Source organism: Bubalus kerabau, chromosome 14 (genome assembly GCF_029407905.1).
Source record: "Bubalus kerabau isolate K-KA32 ecotype Philippines breed swamp buffalo chromosome 14, PCC_UOA_SB_1v2, whole genome shotgun sequence".
NCBI classification, from domain to species: domain Eukaryota; kingdom Metazoa; phylum Chordata; class Mammalia; order Artiodactyla; family Bovidae; genus Bubalus; species Bubalus kerabau.
The window spans coordinates 81200617-81224719 of record NC_073637.1 but is presented as its reverse complement, the minus strand read 5'-3'; the positions used below and the strand labels follow the sequence as shown (position 1 = coordinate 81224719).

The 24103-nt window shown below is 37.4% G+C and overlaps 1 long non-coding RNA gene across 1 annotated transcript; it reads right to left on the bottom strand.

Moving 5' to 3' along the window:
• Nucleotides 1-3767: 3767 nt before the first annotated feature.
• Nucleotides 3768-22428, bottom strand: LOC129627358 (uncharacterized). The gene is made up of 4 exons (XR_008702579.1): nucleotides 22294-22428; nucleotides 7312-7495; nucleotides 6700-6803; nucleotides 3768-3902 (listed from the first exon to the last, which is right to left on the bottom strand). It is a non-coding gene; the product is annotated as an uncharacterized LOC129627358 (long non-coding RNA).
• Between the last annotated feature and the right edge of the window lie 1675 nt (nucleotides 22429-24103).

Here is a 24103-nt window from a genome sequence, read left to right as displayed (position 1 = left end):
TATGCAAAGCCTATAGAACTTGTATTCAGTTCTCCTAGAATTTACAGTTTGTCTAGGTTACTTTCTTCAGGAAAAATAAGTTATAAAGCTTCTTCTATGAAATTTTTTCTTTAAGTTGAAAACTATTTTCCTGCTTAAAACTTTTGAATTCACTTTTGAAGTAAGAAAGTCACTTATCTCTATATGAGTTTATTTACTGTGAAAAGGTAGGCAAGAGAATTTAGCTGTTTGTGACTGGTAAGTCATGTCACAAAATCTTTGTTCTTAGACCTAAGGTGATTGGGACTGACATATAAACACTGTTGATACTACATATAAAAGAGACAGTGAGAATCTACTCCATAGCTCAGGGACCTCTACTCAATGCTCTTCAGTGAACTCAATGGGAAGGAAATCCAAAACGAACCAGATACATGGACACACGTGGCCAATTCAGCTTTCTGTACAGTAGAACCTAACATAACATTGTAAGGCAACTATATGCCAGCAAAAATTAATTAAAGAAAGAAACAGTAAAAGGTACAAACTTTCACTCATAAAATAAACAAGTCACGGGCTGTCATGTACAGCATGGTGACTAGAGTTCATACTGTATTGCCTATATGAAAGTTGCTAAGGAGTAGATGTTAAAAGATCTCATCACAAGAAAGAAGATTTGTAGCTATGTGGTGAAAAATGTTAGTTTTACTTGCTGTGGCAATCATTTTGTAAAATATAAAAATATGGAATCAGTGCATTGTATGAAATTAGTATTATGAAATGTTAGTTGCTCAGTCATATCTGACTCTGTGACCCCATGGACTGTAGCCCACCAGGCTCCTCTGTCCATGGGATTCTTCAGGCAAGAATACTGGAATGGGTAGCCTTTCCCTTCTCCAGGGGATCTTCCTGACCCAGGGATTGAACTCAGGTCTCCTGTATTGGCAGGCGGATTCTTTACCACCTGAGCCCCTGCTGCTGCTGCTGCTAAGTCGCTTCAGTCGTGTCTGACTCTGTGTGACCCCACAGACGGCAGCCCACCAGGCTCCCCTGTCCCTGGGATTCTCCAGGCAAGAACACTGGAGTGGGTTGCCATTTCCTTCTCCAATGATGAAAGTGAAAAGTGAAAGTGACGTTGCTCGGTCGTGTCTGACTCTTAGCATCCCCATAGACTGCAGCCCACCAGGCTCCTCGGTCCATGGGATTTTCCAGGCAAGAGTACTGGAGTGGGCGCCATTGCCTTCTCCATCCTAGCCACTAGGGCAACACTTACATAATCTTATAATGTCAATTGTGCCACAATTAAAAAAAAAAAAAATAATCAGATGCTTCTTTTAAGCAGCGTGGAAGTAGAAGCCAAAATATGGATACATATATATGAAATTTTGCCAACTGACTTTCAGGTTTAACTAGATATAAAATAGTTCTTTTTTTTTTTATTTTATTTTTAAACTTTACATAACTGTATTAGTTTTGCCAAATATCAAAATGAATCCCCCACAGGTATACATGTGTTCCCCATCCTGAACCCTCCTCCCTCCTCCCTCCCCATTCCATCCCTCTGGGTCGTCCCAGTGCACCAGCCCCAAGCATCCAGTATCGTGCATCGAACCTGGACTGGCAACTAATTTCATACATGATATTTTATATGTTTCAATGCCATTCTCCCAAATCTTCCCACCCTCTCCCTCTCCCACAGAGTCCATAAGACTGTTCTATACATCAGTGTCTCTTTTGCTGTCTCGTACACAGGGTTACTGTTACCATCTTTCTAAATTCCATATATATGCGTTAGTATACTGTATTGGTGTTTTTCTTTCTGGCTGACTTCACTCTGTATAATAGGCTCCAGTTTCATCCACCTCATTAGAACTGATTCAAATGTATTCTTTTTAATGGCTGAATAATACTCCATTGTGTATATGTACCACTGCTTTCTTAGCCATTCATCTGCTGATGGACATCTAGGTTGCTTCCATGTCCTGGCTATTATAAACAGCGCTGCAATGAACATTGGGGTACTCGTGTCTCTTTCCCTTCTGGTTTCCTCAGTGTGTATGCCCAGCAGTGGGATTGCTGGATCATAAGGCAGGTCTATTTCCAGTTTTTTAAGGAATCTCCACACTGTTCTCCATAGTGGCTGTACTAGTTTGCATTCCCACCAACAGTTTAAGAGGGTTCCCTTTTCTCCACACCCTCTCCAGCATTTATTACTTGTAGACTTTTGGATCGCAGCCATTCTGACTGGTGTGAAATGGTACCTCATAGTGGTTTTGATTTGCATTTCTCTGATAATGAGTGATGTTGAGCATCTTTTCATGTGTTTGTTAGCCATCTATATGTCCTCTTTGGAGAAATGTCTATTTAGTTCTTTGGCCCATTTTCTGATTGGGTCATTTATTTTTCTGGAGTTGAGCTGTAGGAGTTGCTTGTATATTCTCGAGATTAGTTGTTTGTCAGTTGCTTCATTTGCTATTATCTTCTCCCATTCTGAAGGCTGTCTTTTCACCTTGCTAATAGTTTCCTTTGATGTGCAGAAGCTTTTAAGGTTAATTAGGTCCCATTTGTTTATTTTTGCTTTTATTTCCAATATTCTGGGAGGTGGGTCATAAAGGATCCTGCTGTGATGTATGTCAGAGAGTGTTTTGCCTATGTTCTCCTCTAGGAGTTTTATAGTTTCTGGTCTTATGTTTAGATCTTTAATCCATTTTGAGTTTATTTTTGTGTATGGTGTTAGAAAGTGTTCTATTTTCATTCTTTTACAAGTGGTTGACCAGAGTTCCCAGCACCACTTGTTAAAGAGATTGTCTTTAATCCATTGTATATTCTTGCCTCCTTTGTCAAAGATAAGGTGTCCATATGTTCGTGGATTTATCTCTGGGCTTTCTATTTTGTTCCATTGATCTATATTTCTGTCTTTGTGCCAGTACCATACTGTCTTGATAACTGTGGCTTTGTAGTAGAGCCTGAAGTCAGGTAGGTTGATTCCTCCAGTTCCATTCTTTTTTCTCAAGATCGCTTTGGCTATTCGAGGTTTTTTGTTTTTCCATACAAATTGTGAAATTATTTGTTCTAGCTCTGTGAAGAATGCTGTTGGTAGCTTGATAGGGATTGCATTGAATCTATAGATTGCTTTGGGTAGTATACTCATTTTCACTATATTGATTCTTCCAATCCATGAACATGGTATATTTCTCCATCTGTTAGTGTCCTCTTTGATTTCTTTCACCAGTGTTTTATAGTTTTCTATATATAGGTCTTTAGATTCTTTAGGTAGATATATTCCTAAGTATTTTATTCTTTCCATTGCAATGGTGAATGGAATTGTTTCCTTAATTTCTCTTTCTGTTTTCTCGTTATTAGTGTATAGGAATGCAAGGGATTTCTGTGTGTTGATTTTATATCCTGCAACTTTACTATAGTCATTGATTAGTTCTAGTAATTAGTTCATAAACCACCTTTCAAAGTGACTGCCATGGGTAAAATTATCATATTCTGAATCAAAGTAAAATCAATAGGCACAGAATAAAACACTGTGTGTTAAATTCAAACACTGTATGTATATGAAATATATATATATACACACATAGAGGGAGACAGACAGAGAATATACCTATATTAATTGCAATATATAATGCATTGGTCAAATCCTTAGAAATTTTTTCATAATATCAAACACAAACCAAAAAACCATAATTATATTGGAAATCTTTCCCCTCCTTTTGTTAAAAGTTTCACACAGTCCAATTTACATACTGTCAAAGGTTCTCAAAATTATTCTCTTAGTGGTCAAATGGAAGGTAATCCTCTTCACCCGCTATATAAAATCTAAATATATTTCTGCTGGAGCTCATTGGTTAACTTCAATTCTTGCCTTTCATCCATCCTTTGATTTCTCCTCTTTCTAATTCTTTTTGCATGACCTATTAATCAAAGACAAAATAATGTGAATCCTCTGTTGCATAAAGTATTAAATATGAAGTAATTTTTATTAGTTCTTTAAAAATAATGTTATTAAATATGAAGTAATATGAAATAAATAAGTAAATGAGTAGGAACTGATTGAGATCGATTACATAGCCAGGAGAAGCATACAATTTCAAACTCTGCTTCCTGGGATGGAAGGGCCTGGCCTACAGAGAGAACAGTACCACTCGAGAAGTGAACTTGCAGAACAATAAGATAGTCCTGCTGGAAGATAACATGTCAGACGTGAGGGTTAATTTTATGTGTCAGCTTGTCTAGGCTATGGTACCTTGACATTTGGACAAATATTAGTCTAGATGTTTCTGTGAAGGCATTTTTTTTTTTAAAAGATGAGATTAACATTTAAATCAGTCAATTCTGAATAAAGCAGATTACCTTCCATAATATGGATAGATTACCTTCCATAATGTGGTTAGAGTTCATCAAATCAGCTGAGGGCCTTACAAGAAAAAAGACTATTGTCCACCAAAGAAAGGGGCTTCTGTCCCAGATCTTTTACTCTAATGCTATAGCATCAACTTTTCTGTGTCTTTAACCAGCTCCACAAATGCATAGCTAAATTTTTAAAATATTTAAAATTTGATAGATGAGTAAATAGATGGATGACAGATACAGATAGATAGATAGATGAATTCTACTTTCTCTGGAGAGTGCTGATTAATGTACCAGATATTCACAGAAAAAAGTGGGTAAAAAAAGGAATCTGATGAAAATAAATACTATCCTTTCACTTCCCCTCTCTCACTTTAAGAACTTTGAAAATTCACAGAACTTCTAGAAATTGTCTAGAAATTATTGTTGAACTCACTTGCTAATTACACAGAATGGCTTATCAGAAACATTTGCTGAAATCACAGGTCTTCTACTCTTTTCTGTTATCAAAACTATAAATTCAAAAATATGTACTTAACCTTTATAAAAAGAGAGATTCTATGAAACCTGGACACGTGATATGAGGGAGGCAGAGTCTGCCTTATAAAGCTATAGAATGTTCTAGCTGTGCTGGGAAGAATATAATCTGATTTTCTCTGTGCAGTAATGGTTGATATGAGGTTTGTATTTATGCTTCCGCTATTTCATGGGGATGAAATGAAATGTAAGTGAAGTATTTTCCTGTTTTCTAGAATTGGTAGCTGTGGTCCACAGCTGTGAAGAAATGACATGCAACGTGGCACCGTCTAGCTTCAGATCATCCTAACTCCTTGTGCCAGCCACCCTGCCAGAGTGCACTCAGTACTTCTGCCCTACTTCCACCGTTCTGCAAGTAAATGAGAGAGATCAATACTTTTATGAAAATTTATTTTACACATGGGCTTCTCTGGTGGCTCAGCAGTAAAGAATCCACCTGCAAGGCGGGAGACCCAGGTTTGATCCCTGGGTGGGGAAGATCCCTTGGAAAAGGAAATGGCACCCCACTCCAGTATTCTTGCCTGGAGAATCCCATGGACAGAGGAGCCTGGTGGGCTACAGTCAACGGGGGCTTACAAAAGCGTTGGATACAGCATAGTATCCAACTAAATAAAACCACCACATTTTACACATAGTTTTCTTCTCAAATTATGCGATGTTAAGATGCAAAAAACAAGTGTATTTGCCTCTGAAAGGTAATAATTTGCCTGTAAAGACAGGATGTGTGCATATAAATTATAATAAAAGTAGAGGCAGCTGGTTAAAATTGTGGAAAGTAGAAGACAATACTCCTGACTTCTGAAGCATCTGATATCTGAGAAAAATGTTTGGTTGCTAGGTTTATTAAAATGTTAAGAAAAGCAGTTATCCTGGACAAAATTTTTGATTCTGTTTAGGCCAAACAAGACTAATCATTTCAGTGCTTCTGAATGACATGAAACTGTCCCTTGAATTTAAGTTTTATACCCATTGAAATGTTCACTTGTCACTTTCTCTGTGTCAGCAACACTCGAATGTGATTACTTGAAACCCATAGCCAGGTTTTATCTTTCTTTATTATCTATAAAACAAAGTACAATGCCTGGCAATTTACTATGCCACAAATCCATGCCCTTTCCTTTGCCAAAGATTAAATAAATGCTTCCTGATCACAAAAGTTCATTTAAATTTGTTCTTTATACAGAAATATTTGTTAACATGAAAAGAGGAGGTGAATTAGTGTAATCATATCACTGCTCCTGCAAGTAGGAAATTCTAGTAGGGACTGAATTTGCAATTAGACAGGATGAGATTCCTTTTTTACTTTCCAGACTAAAACAAATCAGGAGGAAGTTTTTGCAGAAAAGTAAGATAGACCTTAACATCTTGGCACTAAGAACTCTTGGTGAGCATTCACAAGACCATTTTTTTTCTGGTTGGGTAGTAAATAAGGATGCAGAGGAATGGAGATTTCAAGAAGCAGTTAGAAATTTAAGAAGCTATTTATTTTAAAATTTTGGTGATAGATAGTTTTTTTTTTGTTGTTCTCTTGTCTGATTTGATTTCTAGCAATTAACCAGAAAAATGAACCAATGTAATTAGAAGATTAGTTGTTCTCAGCTTCTTTCTGAATACAATGGGAATGGCTTGAATGGAAATCTTCTTTAAAATATCAGTCTTTTACTTCAATAGCATTTTGTTTCTCAGTGTTTAGCTGAAGGTTAGTCTTTCATCTGTGGTATGACATATATTCATATTTTCAAAGATTGTTGAACAAATACTTATTCACTATTAATTTTAAAAATAAAAAGAGGTTACATAAAAAATAAATTCAGAGATACAAACTTTATCACACGAGCTCGCTGTGTGAGCCTGTGTCTTTATAAATCACAAAGCTTATGACGGCTATGAAGGGACTTCCCTGGAGGCTCAGACGGTGAAGAATCTGCCTGCAATGAAGAAAACCCGGGTCAGGAAGACCCCCTGGAGAAGGGCATGGCGACCCACTCCTGGATTCTTCCCTAGAGAATACGGACAGAGGAGCCTGGTGGGCTACAGTCCAAAGGGTCACGAAGAGTCGGACACGATTGAAGTAACTAAGCGCAGCACACAGCGCATAACTGCTACACCAGAATTTCATATATAATCTTGAAAATACTTTATTTAAGACCAAGATAAATATTTTAAAATATAATTTTGTTGAATTAATAAAGCTCAAACATTAAACAAAAGGGATTTTCTGGAAAATTCCCCAGACTCTTTCATTGTACAGACAATTTCATCTCTAATTTATCAATGTCTAATCAATACATTCATATACAAGTCAACCTCATTTTACTGCACTTTACAGATATTATATTTTTTTTTACAAATTGAAGGTCTGTGGCAACCTTGAATTGTCAGATTATGGTTAGACTTTTAGTAATAAAATAACGTTTAAATTATTTACTTACTTACCTGTTTACTTTGGCTGCGCTGTGTCTGTGCCTCTGTGCGGGCTTTCTCTAGTTGTGGTGAGCAGGGTCTTCTCCGTGCAGGAGCTTCTCACTGTGGCGGCTTCTCTTGCTGCAGAGCACAGGCTGTGAGCCCATGGGCTTCAGTAGTTGCAGCACACAGGCTTGGTAGTTGCAGCTCATGGATTCTAGAACACAGGCTCAGCGGTTGTAGCCCACAGATGTAGTTGCTCTGTGGCACGTCAAATCTTCCTAGACCAGGGATCGAACCTGTGTCCCCTGCATTGGTAGGCAGATTCCTATCCACTGTGCCACAGAGGAAGTCCAGGGATAAAGTATTTTTTAACAAAGGTATATACACTGCTTTTCAGACATGATGTTATTTATACTCAATAACATAGTATAAACATGACATTTTTATGCATTGGAAAATTAAAAAAAAAAATGTGATTAGCTCTATTACAATGCTCACTTTGCTGTGGCAGTCTGGAACAAGCCCTCAACATTTCCAAGGGAGGACTGTATGCGTGTTTGTATACATGCTGTGTGGTGTCTGTCATGGTTCTCTAGAGAAACAAAAGCAATAGGGTATGTATCAATGAGAACCTGGGGAGCTGAAGGGTAAGTCTGAGTAAGAGTCTGAGGACCCAAGAACCAGGGGCCTTATGGCCTCAGTCCTGGTTCATGAGAATGAAGGCCAAAGGCTGGTGGACCGGGAACCCTAGACCACACAGGGCGCTGCTATGTGAGGACAGAAGAGGGACATCCTAGCTCAGTGAGAGAGACAGTGTGATCATCTTGTACCTCTGAGTCCTCCCCTGGCCTCAACAAAGTAGATGGTGCCCATCTGTATTGGTGGACAGGTTCTTCTTAACTCAGTCTTCCAGTTCAAATCTCTATAGAAAACCTCCTGACAGACACATCCAGAAACGACGTTAACCAGCTGTGTGGGTATCCCTCAACCCAGTCAAGTGGAGATAAAGATTCAGATAATATAGTATATACACATATAAAATCAAGATTGACACTGTGAATTGATAATGGAAATGAGTTTCCAGTAAGATTTTAATATCAGGAGGTTTCCTGTATATTTATGAGCCAAACTATACATAAGATATATACATATATATACACATATATAGTATATATATTTAACAAAAATGCTTATGACCTTTAAAAAGGATTTATTATAAAATAGTTTTGAAGATAAATATCTCAGAAAAATGTCCAGTTCCAGTGACATTAATACTGTGATGAGAAATATGGAAGGTTGATTCGTTGTGTTGCTAAACTTTAAGCTGATTTAATGTCACCTCATTAAGATGTTATAGAATTCCTTTCAGCATGAGGTCTGTCTCTGATACAATGAACATATTAAAGCTTCCCTTCTGTGTGAAAATAGTTATTGATAAGTTTATTCACTGCTGAAGGCTGTGTTAATAATTTAAGACAACTGTATGCTAAACACACCATTAATTGATGATAAGCTGAGGGAAATTGGGCTTCATATATGAGAGTATATTCATCTTAATATATGATAAAATATCATTTATAAATTAATAATAAACATAATATCCAAAATCATTCTAATGCAAAGCTTCATAATACTGATACAGCTTCACATTTGGGAAGTTTTATTCTAATAGATAGTACTGAACTACACAAAAACAAGAACTTTTTATTAGGATATATAAAGGGAGAAAATATGAAGTCACAGGAAGTGATATAATCAAAAAAAAGGAAACAGTACCCTAAGGAAGGAAAAGAACGATTGCAATGCTTAGGTGTGTATAATTCTAAATTTAGATTTGGGACTACTAAAGAGAAGTTTTTATCATTAGGGAGAAAAAAGAGAAGACATCAGTAGGTTTTATGGAAGAAAAAGTACTGATTCTTCCTGGCTAATTTAAACTAAAAATAAAAGCAGGATTCTGTGAGAAGACTAACATATGCTTAGAATATTTATCTGATCATGAACCATTATATTATTCTTATACCATGAAATTAAACGTTTATCAGAAAGAACGAGAACAACAATAATGTCTAGAAACTAAATCCTAGCTATCTCAAACTGCTCAATTTTCTTTCAAAATCTAATTAGTTACTCACCAGGACTTCTGAAAATTTCCTAAGTTCAGCAGTGAAAATGATCACTGTGAAATCAAAGTTATATTTGTTTTTAAACTTACATTCTTTGTTTACTGATAACTTTCAAAAGCATGCATTTGGAGCTGCTTCACACATGGTGCTCTGTGAGGCAGACATAAAAGTGAAGTGAGATATCCTTTCCCATCTTGTGAATTAAACATGCAGCATCATTCCTAGGGAAGGGGCAAGGCGAGGCCCATTCCTCCTCCCACTTCAGTGATATCTGTTCCCCAATTCTGGTCTGACAGTCCAATTAGCACACAAGAGAAACCTACAACAGCAACATGGAGCCGAATGGAAAACATTGCACGAATAGCCAGCTGAGAACAGATCTGACCGTCTTGAGACCCTCAAAACCGTGAGTACTAAGGTTCAGGACAGATCATTTTAATGATCTAATCAACTGCTAACTACGAATGCCCAAGTTCAACTGTTTGACTTTGCGAGTCCACATTGTTTCTCTAAACCTGAGCTTCTTCAGGTTAAAATATCCACCTAATCTATTTTTGTGGATTGAATGATGTGGTACATAGATCAGAATCTCTAACAGACATGGAGACTTCCACAATAGACTGCTTCTCTCTGACATTTTTATCCACACAGAAGTTCCTGCTTTCTCTTTGCGTCTCCAACCCAATCTCACTCCAAAAACAAACCCCTCTCCCATCTACCTCACAATCCTGAATCTCTCTTCACCACAACCATTAGCAAGGAAAATAAAATTGTACAGCATCTTTCTGGAGGCAAAATAGCCATTACTGATAATCAGAATTCCAAGGTCAGTGGAATCAGAACACTTGGATTTAAACCTGGGCGATCATATATATCCATGACTATGTAGATTTACACAGTATTGATCAACTTATATATAATATAACCATTTTACTGAGCTCTATGACTTCACCTACAGAACGGGCTTGATAGTATATTTTTTTCTTTTTTTCTGGATAGATAAAATCAAGTTATGAAAGAGAAGCCTGTGACAGAGCACTTGGTGTAATTTAAATATGCAATAAATATTTTTACAAATTAAGCAAGAGAGTATGGAGTCTTGAAGTCATGTTTCACAGCTCGTAGATACCAAACTAAGATATTCTAGATGTAGGGTGACAGTCATGACATATTTCAAATAGTATTTTTAAATTCTAGCCATGGATTTCTGTAGCCTATGGAAGGAAATAGCCATCACCTTGTTTCAAACTCTGAAAATGTTTAAAATTTTATCATGTTTTGTACATATATCTTTATACCACGAGAGCCTACTTTGCATATAACCTACAGAAATGAGTCTTACATTCATCATATCAGACGCTTACAATCACCTCTCAGCCTTGTTAGGGGCAGTTATGTTGACAGATCTACAGTTCTAGAGGTTATTCTCAGGAACATTGACTGCACAAAGGCAAAAGCGTTAGCCGCTCAGTCATGTCTGACTCTTTGTGACCCCATGGATGGTAGCACGTCCAGCTCTTCGTTCACGGAATTTTCCAGGCAAGTATACTGGAGTGGGTTGCCATTCCCTTCTCCAGGGGGTTTTCCTGAACCAGGGATCAAACCGGGGTCTCCTGCATTGCCTGCAGATTCTTTACCGTCTGAGCCATCAGGGAAGACAAATGACACTTTATCAAATACGACATATCAATTGTTCCAGGTTGTTGTTGCTGCTGTTTTAGTTTCTATGCTTATCTAGATTAAGGTATAGAGCATAATGATTTGAATTACATGCATCATAAAATGATTATCACAATAACTTTAGTGAACATCCAAAATCTCATATAGAAATAAAAGAAAAAGAAAAGTAATTCCTATGTGATGAGGTTTCTTAGGATTTACTCCTTTCATATATAACATGAAACAGTATTAATTATATTAGTTACATTGCATATTATATCCTTGCTGCTAAGTTGCTTCAGTCGTGTCTGACTCTGTGTGACCCCAGAGATGGCAGCCCACTAGGCTCCGCAATCCCTGGGATTCTCCAGGCAAGAACATTGGAGTGGGTTGCCATTTCCTTCTCCAGTGCATGAAAGTGAAAAGTGAAAGTGAAGTCGCTCAGTCATCTCCGACTCTTAGCGACCCCATGGACTGCAGCCCACCAGGCTCTTCTCTCCATGGGATTTTCCAGGCAAAAGTACTGGAGTGGGGTCCCATTGACTTCTCCAATTATACCTTAGTATTTCTTTATCTTTTAACTTAAAGTTTGTACCCTTCAACCATCTTTGTCACATACAAAAATATTACATGATTATTGAATATATTAAGAGTACAGTTCATCCCTGTGACTCATTTATTTTGTAACTGGAAGTTTGTAATTTTTAATCTCCCTCACCTATTTCTCCTTATTGCAAAATTCAGACTAAGATTAAAGAAAGTAGGGGAAACAAATATGCCAATCAGGTAGGACCCCAGTACCTTTTGTGGTATCCATCTGGTTTTATAATTAGCATAATTCTGGCCTCACAGACTGACTTCAGAAGTATTCCTTCCTCTGCAATTTTTTGGAATAATTTGACAAGAATAAATATAAACACTTCTCTAAATGTTTGGTAAAATTCAACTGTGAAGCTATCTGTTTCCAGAATTTTGTTTGTTTGGAGTATTATTTGTTTTTCTAATTAATACACTGTTTTTATTTTTTTAGTCTCTATTTAATTTCTTACTACTCTGATTTTTATATTTATTTTTTCAACTAATTTTGAGTTGGTTTGCTCTTGTTTTTCTAGTTCCCTTATGTTAAGATTAGATTGTTTATATGACTGTCTGGTGATGTCCACGTGTAGAGTCATTTCATGTTGAAGAGTGTGTTTGTTCTGACACATTCTCTTGGCAAAACTCTGTTAGCCTTTGCCCTGCTTCATTTTATAGATGATCACCAGATGGTCAATACTGAAATCAGATTGATTATATTCTTTGCAGCCAAAGATGGAGAAGATCTGTACAGTCAGCAAAAACAAGACCAGGAGCTGACTGTGGCTCAGATCATGAACTCCTTATTGCCAAATTCAGACTTAAATTGAAGAAAGTGGAGAAAACCTTTAGACCATTCAGTTACAACCCGAAACAAATCCCTTACAATTATACAGTGGAAGTGAGAAATAGATTTAAGGGATTAGATCTGATAGACAGAGGGCCTGATGAACTATGGACAGAGGTTCATGACATTGTATGGGAGGCAGGGATCAAGAACATCCTCCAAAAAAAGAAATACAAAAAGATAAATAGTTGCCTGAGGAGGCCTTACAAATTGGTGAGAAAGAAGAGAAGTGAAAGGCAAAGGAGAAAAACAGAAAGATATACCCATCAGAATGCAGAGTTCCAAAGAATAGCAAGGAGAGGTAAGAAAGCCTTCCTCGTGATCAATGTGATGACATAGATGAAACAATAGAATGGGAAAGACTAGAGATCTCTTCAAGAAAATTAGAGATTCCAAGAATACACAGAAGAACCATATTAAAAAGATATTCATGACCCAGATAACCATGATGATGTGATCACTCACCTAGAATCGGATATCCTGGAATCCAAAGTCAAGTGGGACAAAGGAAGCATCACTATGAACAAACCTAGTGAAGCTGATGGAATTCCAGTTGAGCTATTTCAAATCTTAAAAGATGACACTGTGAAAGTGCTGCACTCAATATGCCAGCAAACTAGGAAAACTCAGCAGTGACCACAGGACTAGAAAAGGTCAGTTTTCATTCCAATCCCAAAGAAAGGCAATGCCAAAGAATGTTCAAACAAATGCCCAATTGCACTCATCTCACAAGCTAGTAAAGTAATGCTCAAAATTTTCCAAGTTGGGCCTCAACATTACATGAACCGAGAACTTCTAGATGTTCAAGCTGGATTTAGAAAAGGCAGAGGAAAGAGATCAAATTGCCAACATCTGTTGGATCATCAAAAAACAAGAGAGTTCCAGGAAAACATCTACTTCTGCTTTATTGACTATACCAAAGCTTTTGACTATGTGGATAACAAAAAACTGTGGAAAATTCTGAAAGAGATGGGAATATCAGACCACCTGATCTGCCTCTTGAGAAATTTGTATACAGGTCAAGAAGCAACAGTCAGAACTGGACATGGAACAACTGACTGGTTCCAAATTGGGAAAAGAGTATGTCAAGGCTGTGTATTGTCACCCTGCTTATTTAACTTATATGCAAGGTACATCATGAGAAATTCTGGGCTGGATGCAGCACAAGCTGGAATCAAGATTGCCGGGAGAAATATCAATAACCTCAGATATGCAGATGACACCACCCTTATGGCAGAAAGTGAAGAGGAACTAAAAAGCCTCTTGATGAAAGTGAAAGAGGAGAGTGAAAAACTTGAGTAAAAGCTCAACATTTATAAAACTAAGATCTTGGCATTTGGTCCTATCACTTCATGGCAAATAGATGGGGAAACAGTGGCTGACTTTATTTTTTGGGGTTCCAAATCACTTCAGATGGTGATTGCAGCCATGAAATTAAAAGATACTTGCTCCTTGGAAGGAAAGTTATGACCAACCTAGATAGTATATTAAAAAGCAGAGACTACTTTGCCAACAAAGTTCCATCTATTCAAAGCTATGGGTTTTCCAGTGGTCATGTATGGATGTGAAAGTTGGACTATAAAGAAAGCTGAGCACCAAATAATTGATGCTTTTGGACTGTGGTGTTGGAGAAGACTCTTGAGAGTCCCTTGGACTGCAAAGAGATCCAACCAGTCCATCCTAATGGAGATCTGTCATGGGTGTTATTGGAAGGACTGAGGCTGAAGCTGAAGCTCCAATATTTTGGCCACCTGATGTGAAGAACTGACTCATTGGAAAAGACCCTGATGCTGGGAGGGATTGAAGGCAGGAGAAGTGGACGGCAGAAGATGACATGGTTGGATGATATCACCAATGCAATGGACATGAATTTGAGTAAACTCCCAGAGTTGGTGTTGGACAGGGAAGGCTGGTATGTTGCAGTTCATGGGGTCGCAAAGTGTCAGACACGGCTGAGCAACTGAACTGACCTGAATTCCATAACTTTCGGTGTATCTGTGTCTTACGATTTAAAGTCTCTTACAGTCAGAGTCTATGTGTGCATGCATGCTCAGTCGTGTCCAACTCTGTGTGCACACGTGTGAACACACGTGGATAAACATGTGTCTCCAGGCAGATTCTTTACCGTCAAACATGTGTCTCCAGGCAGATTCAAACATGAATCTCCAGGCAGATTCTTTACCGTCTGGGCCATCAAGTAAGCTTCCTAGATATACATGCTGCTGCTGCTGCTGCATCACTTTAGTCATGTCCAACTCTGTGCAACCCCATAGATGGCAGCCCCCCAGGCTCCCCCGTCCCTGGGATTCTCATAGGTCTTATTTATTTATCCATTCAGCCACTCAACACCTTTTGATTTTAGCATTTAGTACATTTACATTTAAGATAATTATTGATGGGTATCCACTTTTTGCCATTCTCTTCATTGTTTTGGTTTTGTTTTTGTAGTTTTTTCTTCCTTCTTTTTCTCCCTTACCTTGTGATTTGATGTCTAACTTTATTTTTTTACTGCACTCTTTTCTCTTTTTATGTATATATTTATTATATATTTTTGGTTTTTGGTTATCATGAGGTTTTTATTTAATATATTGTAACACATATATGATTATTTGAAAAAGTGATGATCTCCTAAGTTCAAGCTTATTCAACCAATCCTATATTATGTGAAAACTTAAAACATTATGTGAAAAACTTTAAATCTGCTAAGTGGGGAGTGAGGGCAAAAAAGATTAGCCCAGTTGAATATTTGGAATATTTATTAAAGATAAGTTTCTTTCATAAATTATGAAAATAAATATACTTTTAATTTATTGAAAACATAGCTATCTCTATTCTTCAGGAAACTCAGAAATTGAGAATAGTCAGATCTATGAATAATATTTGAATATTAAATAATGTTTTCAACTTTGAAAATATATTCTTAAAATAACACAGGACTTTAGTACTGCTATTTCACATATATTTAGAGAAAACTGATATCATGTATAAATATTCTTTGCCTACAAATGAATTTTTGTTCAGATATGTTACATCACCAAAATAAACATGTTACTCTAAAAAAGAAATGGGATATTACTACTCCTATCTGTTTGTCTTGGTGGATATAATTTCACCTTCCCTGAAATGAGAGGGTGGTGTTGGAAAATACAAAATTATTAGTTTCCATGTCTAAATATTTCTTTCCAAAGCAAGCAACACTTCAGGTTCAAAATGTGCTTAAGATTTATATAACAATATTATCTGTCTCCTGGTCTTCTAATTTTAACTTCAAAATTCTCCTGTGCCAGATTTCCATTTATTGAAAGTATTGTTAATATTTAATTCAGATCAATCACTCAGTCTTGTCTGACTCTTTTTAACCCTATGGACTGCATCACACAAGGCTTCCCTGTACATCACAAACTCCCAGAGTTTACTCAAACTCATGTCCATCAAGCTGGTGATGCCATCCCACCATTTCATCCTCTGTCTCCCCCTTCTCCTCCTTCCTTTAATCTTTCCCAGCATCAGGATCTTTTCAAATGAGTCAGTTCTTGCATCAGGTGGCCAAAGTATTGGAGTTTCAGCTTCAGCATCAGTCCTTCCAATGAAAATACAGGACTGATTTGCTTTAGAATTGACTGGTTTGATCTCCTTGTACTCCAAGGAACTCTTAGGAGTCTTCTCCAACACCACAGACCAAAAGCATCAATTCTTCGGTGCTCAGCTTTTTTTGTGGTCCAACTCTCATATCCATACATGACTACTGAAAAAAACATAATTTGACTAGATGGACATTTGTCAGCAAAGCAATGTCTCTGCTTTTTAATATGCTGTCTAGATTGATCATAGCTTTTCTTCCAAGGAGCAAACATCTTTTAATTTCTCAGCTTCAGTCACCATCTGCAGTGAGTTTGGAGCCCCAAAAAATAAAGTCTGTCACTGTTTCCATTTCTTCCCCATCTATTTCCCATGAAGTGATGGGACTGGATGCCATGATCCTAGTTTTCTGAATGTTGAGCTTTAAGCCAACTTTTTGACTCTCCTCTTTCACTTTCATCAAGAGGCTCTTTAGTTCCTCTTCACTTTCTGCCTTAAGGGTGGTGTCATCTGCATATCTGAGGTTATTGATATTTCTCCTGGAAATCTCGATTCCAGCTTGTGCTTCATCCAGCCTGGAGTTTCATATGATGTACTCTGAATATAAGTTAAATAAGCAGGGTGACAGTATACAGCCTTGATGTCCTTCTTTTCCTATTTGGAATCAGTCTGTTATTCCATTCCAGTTCTAACTACTGCTTCTTGACCTGCATACAGATTTCTCAGGAGGCAGGTCAGGTGGTCTGATATTCCCATCTCTTGAAAAATGTTCCACAGTTTGTTGTGATCCACACAGTCAAAGATTTTGGCATAGTCAATAAAGCAGAAGTAGATGTTTTTCTGGAACTCTCTTGCTTTTTTTGATGTTCCAATGGATGTTGGCAATTTGATCTCTGGTTCCTCTGCCTTTTCTAAACCCAGCTTGAACATCTGGAAGTTCTCAGTTCACATAGTGTTGAAGCCTGGCTTGGAGAATTTTGAGCTTTACTTTGCTAGCCTGTGAGATGGGTGCTGTGAGACGAGTGCAGACGTGTTAACAGTTATTGTCTATTCAAATGTTACTGGTTTTATTGCAGTCTATGTTTTGAAAAAGCATAGACTGCAATATGTCTTCTCTGTCTCTCTAATATGTGGGCACATACCTGGAAGGCAATTCCTTATGCCTAAAGATGGAGGTGTTGTTAATATGGAAGCTGACTAGAGGCACCAGATTGTCACCAGAAGCAGGAATGTGTATCAGAGGATCAACACATCAACAGATGGTTCAGAAGTCTATATGGAGAACAGTTTATGCTCTTTGTTTGCATTTTCTTTGTGTGGACTCAGAGGACTATCTCCCTCATCTTCTAGGAGGTAATTTTGTCTCAAAGGTAAGCAGGTACATAGTCTAGAGGCGAAAAGAAATTGAGTCCTGAGAGAGAAAAACTGAAATTAAGTTAAAGGCTCTTTACTCAGCTGTGAAACTCCACACAGTCACTGCAGAATATCAGTTTCTGGGCTGCTAATCCACAGCCAAAGGGACAGGATTATCTTCTGTGAAGTAAATGAGCTTCCCAGGGAAAAAGTATAAGCATTCTCCAGAGAAAATCTGAGAACACTTTCATCCTAAACCAGCTCACCAGTAGCGAGTCCTGTCCATGACAAGAGCTTTTTACTGCCTCAGTCTTAAACAAGAGTCAACAAAGATTTCCAAACTTATAAGGGACACTTCTAACACAAGATGTAGAAACTAAAAATGATAACAATAATACAGTGAATGTTGATGGATATTGATAGAAATATATGATCTGACTAACAGAGGTATCAGAAAGAGCAAACAAAATTTTCCCATGAGGAGATTACTCTTTAAAAAAAAAAAATAAAATTACATCACTCTTGTGGAAGAGAGTATGGTGGTGGCAACCTGTTTTCATGTTAATTTTTAGAACATTTAAGATAAAATAACATTTAAAAATTGTCTAGAAGGGGAAAATAGTGTACTAAAATTTAGGAATCTAAAGGACATCTGAGTTTGCAATAGCAACATTAGAAAACAAGAAAAAAAAAAAGAGGGGAAATGTCTTCAAATGTATAAATTAAAATAATCTGAAAGCTGAATTCTAATCCTGTAATTTGGCGTTCCAATGTGAGGGTAGCATGAATAAAACTTAGATGTGTAACATTTGAAAAATAAATGCAGTTCTCACTACTTTTTCTAAGAGAGCTATAGGAGTATTTATTTATTTTTTAAATCAAGTAAATAAATGAAGAAAGAGCAAAATCAAATATGTAGGAAAGAAGATATTGAATTCCTGAAAAAGGCAAAGGGAATGCCAAGAATAACTATGCAGCATATCTGGAGAGCTATCTGGGAGAGCTCTAGAAATCTGGGAAGTCCTGGGAAAGAAAGAAAGGAAAACTAACAGATTATTTGATCAATTAGATCTTGTGAATGTTATATTATCCAGACATTTTGCAAAGTTTATACATTGTGAGATTGTGAATCAAAGAGTCTAAGCAAAGCAAGTAAAAGTTTTAAGAGTCAATTATTAAACTCAGGAAAATGCAAAATATATACAAAAAAAAAGAGAAAGTCTTCATATAATGGCACTTAGAACAGCAGTAAGAGATATCTTAAAAGTCAGAAAAATCAAAACACTGAATATGTATTTATTCAAATTACAACATAGCTATTTTGGGAATATGGGCTGAATGCAGTGGTGGCTGCTGAGCGCTGAGATAATGTCCAAAACCCTGACTCGAAAGACAGCAAATGCGAATGTTAGCCAGAAACACCATGTGAATATCAAGAAAACACACTGCTGCTGCCGCTGCTAAGTCGCTTCAGTCGTGTCCAACTCTGTGCGACCCCATAGACGGCAACCCAGCAGGCTCCCCCGTCCCTGGGATTCTCCAGGCAAGAACACTGGAGTGGGTTGCCATTTCCTTCTCCAATGCATGAAAGTGAGAAGTGAAAGTGAAGTCGCTCAGTCGTGTCCGACTCTTAGCGACCCCATGGACTGCAGCCCACCAGGCTCCTCTGTCCATGGGATTTTCCAGGCAAGAGGACTGGAGTGGGTTGCCATTGCCTTCTCCGAGAAAAACACACTAGATCTGTGTTAAAGACTTAGCTTTCTCTAGACCGAAAATTGGGTAAGCATAGTAGAGTGCTGGCAAGGATTATTGGATTAATACTATTATTCTTTTTAAAAGTTTTTATCATAATTTGTCTTTTCTACATTATAGGTATGAGTGTGTGTGTGTGTGTGTGTGTATATATATATATATATAGTAATTAGGTTAAAATAATAGTTTAATAACATCAAAATATTGACCTATATCAAAAATAATATTTATAAGTTTGTCATATTTTTTTCTCCTGTTCAATCCTATTTTTAAAATGCAAATGAAATCAGAGAAAAATAAGAGATGCCATGAGGACAGCCTTGGAAATTAAGGATTCATAATTCATGAATCTTTGATATGAATTTCTGCTAATTTAAATATGGGAGGGTCCAAATTTTTAAACGTCTAATGGCCCACTCATATACCCTAAAAATACAAGAGAAAGGAAGTAATGCAGTAGGTAGAGACACGTTCAACAGTAATTCCGATGTTAGTGTCTGTGAGATTGAGCCCGGCATTTTGTTACACATCTCAATATTTTTCGGCCGGATAAATATCTAGCATTGTATGCTAGTGAATGTCAGTGGCAAAAAAATATAGGAAGTACATTGGGAAGAGTACATACACAATAAGAATTAGTAGAGACTGTGTCTTTCAATGTTGGGCTTTCCTGGTGGCTCAGTTGGTAAAGAATCTGCCTGCAAAGCAGGAGACCCTGGTTCAATTCCTGGGTTGGGAAGATCTGCTGGAGAAGGGATAGGCTACCCACTCCAATATTCTTCAGCTTCCTCGATGGCTCAGCTGGTAAAGAATCCACCTGCAATGTGGGAGACTTGGGGTTCGATCCCTGGATTGGGAAGATCCCCTGGAGAAGGGAAAGGCTACCCACTCCGGTATTCTGTCCCAGAGCATTTCAGAGACTGTATAGACCACTGGGTCATGAAGAGTTGGACACTACTGAGCTGGAACCTGAGTGAGTTGGACACACTTTCACTTTCATGGGGATTCCCTGGTGGCTCTGACAGTAAGAAATCTATCTGCAATGTGGGAGAGCCAGGTTTGATCCCTGGGTCAGGAAGATTCCCCAGGAGAGGTTACCCACTGCAGTATTCTTGCCTGGAGAATTTCGTGGACAGAGAACCCTGGCAGGCTACAGTCTGTGGGGTCATGAAGAGTGGATACGACTGAGTACCTGAGAATTTCACATTTTTTTATGCCTTTCAATACATCCCTCAAAGCAAAAGAAAAGCTCTAATTATTCCCAAAGTACTTTGAAGTATATTCACCTTCTTGTAGGTGCAAAAAAAAAAAAAAGCTTATTTTCTACCTCAGTCTATCAGAGTCACAGAATATTACACTTGGGATTTTTACTACCAGGTGAAGCAATTTCTTTTATTCCAGCTCACTATGTAAAAGGAGAAGTAGATGTGAGTAAAGCATGGATTCTGGAGGAAGGAAGAGGGGATAAATAAAAATAACGACAGAGGCACAAATGCAGAGTATTAATTATGCTAAGAACACTGATAAGAATCAACAACCAGCAATGACAGCACATAAAAGCCTGAAAATATCAAGGAATTCTATAATGTATAAGAAGGATCACTTTTAAGAGGCATAGAAATAAATTCTTGGGAAAAAAGATACTGGAAATTTACTGTAGATATGTTTGTGTTCTCATTCATTCATATTCATAAAGATATTCCTTTATGGGATGTCTATCTTGTACTCGGCCTGGTTCTTGGAGATGGAAATAAATGGTGAGTGAAACTGACACAAACACATGACTTCATGGGAAATGCTTGGGAAAACATGGACAGTGACCACAAGAAAGAAAATGACCATAAGATACATAAGGAAAGCACAGTTGTCTCTATCAACAGAGGGTTGATTTTAGCCACCACCCCATCCCCCATGGGTACCAGACTTCACAGATGCTCAAGTCCATTGTATAAAATGGCAGAGCATTCACATTTAGCCTTCACACATCTTCCCAAATACTTTAAATCATCTTTAGATAACATATACCACAAAATACAATGGAATTGCCAAATAAATAGTTGCTGGTGTGCAGTAAATTCAAGCTTTTGCTTTTTTATAATTTTCTGAATTTGTTTTTCAAAGGTTTTCAATTGGTGGTTGGTTAAATCTGGGAATGTGGAGCTGGTGGATACAGATGTTATCATCTGTATGCTAATGTGTATACAATGTGTTAAATGGTGACAGATGCTAAGGAAAATTATAGAAAGAGTAGAAGAATACTATCAAAGAAGGATAGTTCTGGAATTTCAATAAGGTGTCCAAAAAAGTCTTCCCAGGTGGTGCTAGTGGTAAAGAACCCGTCTGCCAATGCAGGAGATGTAAGAGACACAGGTTCAATCCCTGGGTTGGGAAGATTCCCTGGAGAAGGAAATAGCAACCCACCCCAGTACTCTTGCCTGGAAAATCCCATGGATGGAAGAGCCTGGTGGGCTACAGTCCATGGGGTTGCAAAGAGTCAGACATGACTGAGCTACTTCCCTTTCTTTCTTTCTTTCCAGTATTCTTGCCTGGAGAATCCCATGGACAGAGGAACCTGGTGGGCTACAGTCCATAGAGTCACAAAGAGTCAGACACGACTGAGTGACTTAGCATGCATGTCCACAAAAGACTTCACTGGGTGAGTGACTTCTAAGTAAATACCAGTCTTACAGATATTTTGGAGTCAAACTTTCCAGGCAGAAGAAACAGTAAGTGCAAAACTTGTTGAAAAGAAACGTTGCCTGTGCTGCTTGATGAACATCACAGAGAACAGGATACAGTGAAGAGAGAGGAGAATTGGAGAGTAATGAAAGTAAACGAAAGCACTGAAATGCATGAGTTCTGTGAACTAAGATTAAAAGATCAAAATGAAATAAGACTAAAATTATATAGATACATTTCTGGTTAACATGCACACTAAAATAATGAATTACAAGATAAGCAGGTGATTGAGAAATACAGACAACTCAATTCTTTTTACATGGACAAGAGTTTCGAATGCATACTTCACTAAAACGATACAGGCTTCCCCTTCCACCTGAAAGTGAGCATTTCTATGAAGCCTTTATAAGCCAAAATGATGCCAAACAAAGAAGCAGTTACCTTAGGACACGTCCTGTTAACAGGTATGCAGCATCAATCAAGATAAAGCACAGACGCTCACAGACACATTTCAAAGCCATGGAGGCTGGATGTTGAGTGTAGTTCTAAAGAACACGGTTGGTGGGACCCATCTCGCAGATCAGTGAGTGCTGCTCCTGTAACCACTCTGTGCAAAACAAATGCTGAAAGCTACTTGTACTTTTCACCACATTTTTTTTAAAAGCAAGAAGCCTCTTTGGATATCATTTATTAAAGGAAAGACTAATGTTAGTCTTTCTTAAAAAACAAAGTGTTGATTTAAATCAAACCTTTGAAGAGTGGGGATACCTGTAATCAAAATACCAAATGTGAAATGTACTCGACAATGCTGTTATCAAAGGAATTAAAATTGCAGTATGACAATCACCATTCACCAAAATAACAAAGATTAAAGACTGGTAATACCAAGCACAGTGAGACTGTGGAACAGCTGAAGCTATCATACACTGATAAAGTGAGTGAAAAATGATACAGCCACTCATAACCTTTCTTGCAAACTCCTTGGCATTATGCCATAGATTGAATACTTAATAACCAAGCAATCTCACTCTTGAGTGTGTACCCAACAGAATTAAGTATATATATGGAGCAAAGACATATGCCAAAATGATTACAGCAGGATTGTATATAACAGTCTGGCAGAATCCAATTGTCCATTTATAGTAAAATAGATAAGCAACCTCTGGGATGTTCTGCAAAGGACATATAGCATGTGGCATCAGAGGTTGTATGATTTTTTGTGCCTGGATCATTACTCAGAGTTATATTTATGAGATTTATCAGTGTTATTAAGCTTGTAGCAGTAGCTTGAATAGTTCCACAGACATAACTTTGAGTAAATAATCGACACACAAAAAAACATATAACATATGAATCCATGAATGGAAATTCCAAAAACAGAAAACGGATGTATGACAATAGACATCGGTATTTACCCATGGGGAAAAGGGAGATGTGGAATTAGGAATAACAGGTAGGGAAGGGTTGGGTCTCTGCGCTGATGGTAAGGTTCTGTTTTTTGGCCAGGGTCATTGTCACATGAGCACGTCTATGCTGTGTTTCACTGTATTCATTGAACTTTATCCAATAGATGTACTTTTTTCTCTACATATTACATACATTTATACCAATGTTCATATAAAATTTTATCAAGCAACTCAAAAAGAAACCAAACCTGATATAAAATGATGCTTTTGGGCTAGAAACTCTGAAAACTAATCCTACCTAAAGAGAGGATCTGAGAACTTCAGAACCGATAAGAAGACAAGAAGCACAGTTAGTCAAATAGGTGAAAAAAGGCAAAATTTTTTTAAAAGAAGAAAGACATATGCTGCACAGAAAGATGAGCTTATCTTTAGAGGATTACAGAGAGAGACAATGGAGACTGGAGGAGAAAATGTGCATAGAGACAATAGCTGAGATTTTTTTAGAATGGATGAAAAGACAATTCAGGCAGCAGAACAAACATCAAGCGTAATAATAAGAACTTCCTTTTCCTGGATATCACAGTGGAAGTGTAGAATACCAGAAACAGAGACGATCCTAAAAGCTTCCAGAGGGGCGAGACCTTACCCACAGAGCAGGGAAACCAGACTGATAGTAAATAGTGAAACGACAAAAGAGAGTTGAATTATTTATTCAAAGGAGAAAAAAAATAGCAGCCTGATGAGAACTTTATACCAAAAAAAAAAAAAAAAATCTTTCAAGACTGAAAGATACTCTTTCAAGTTAAAAAAATATATATATAAACACAATGGAGGAGACAGGCATA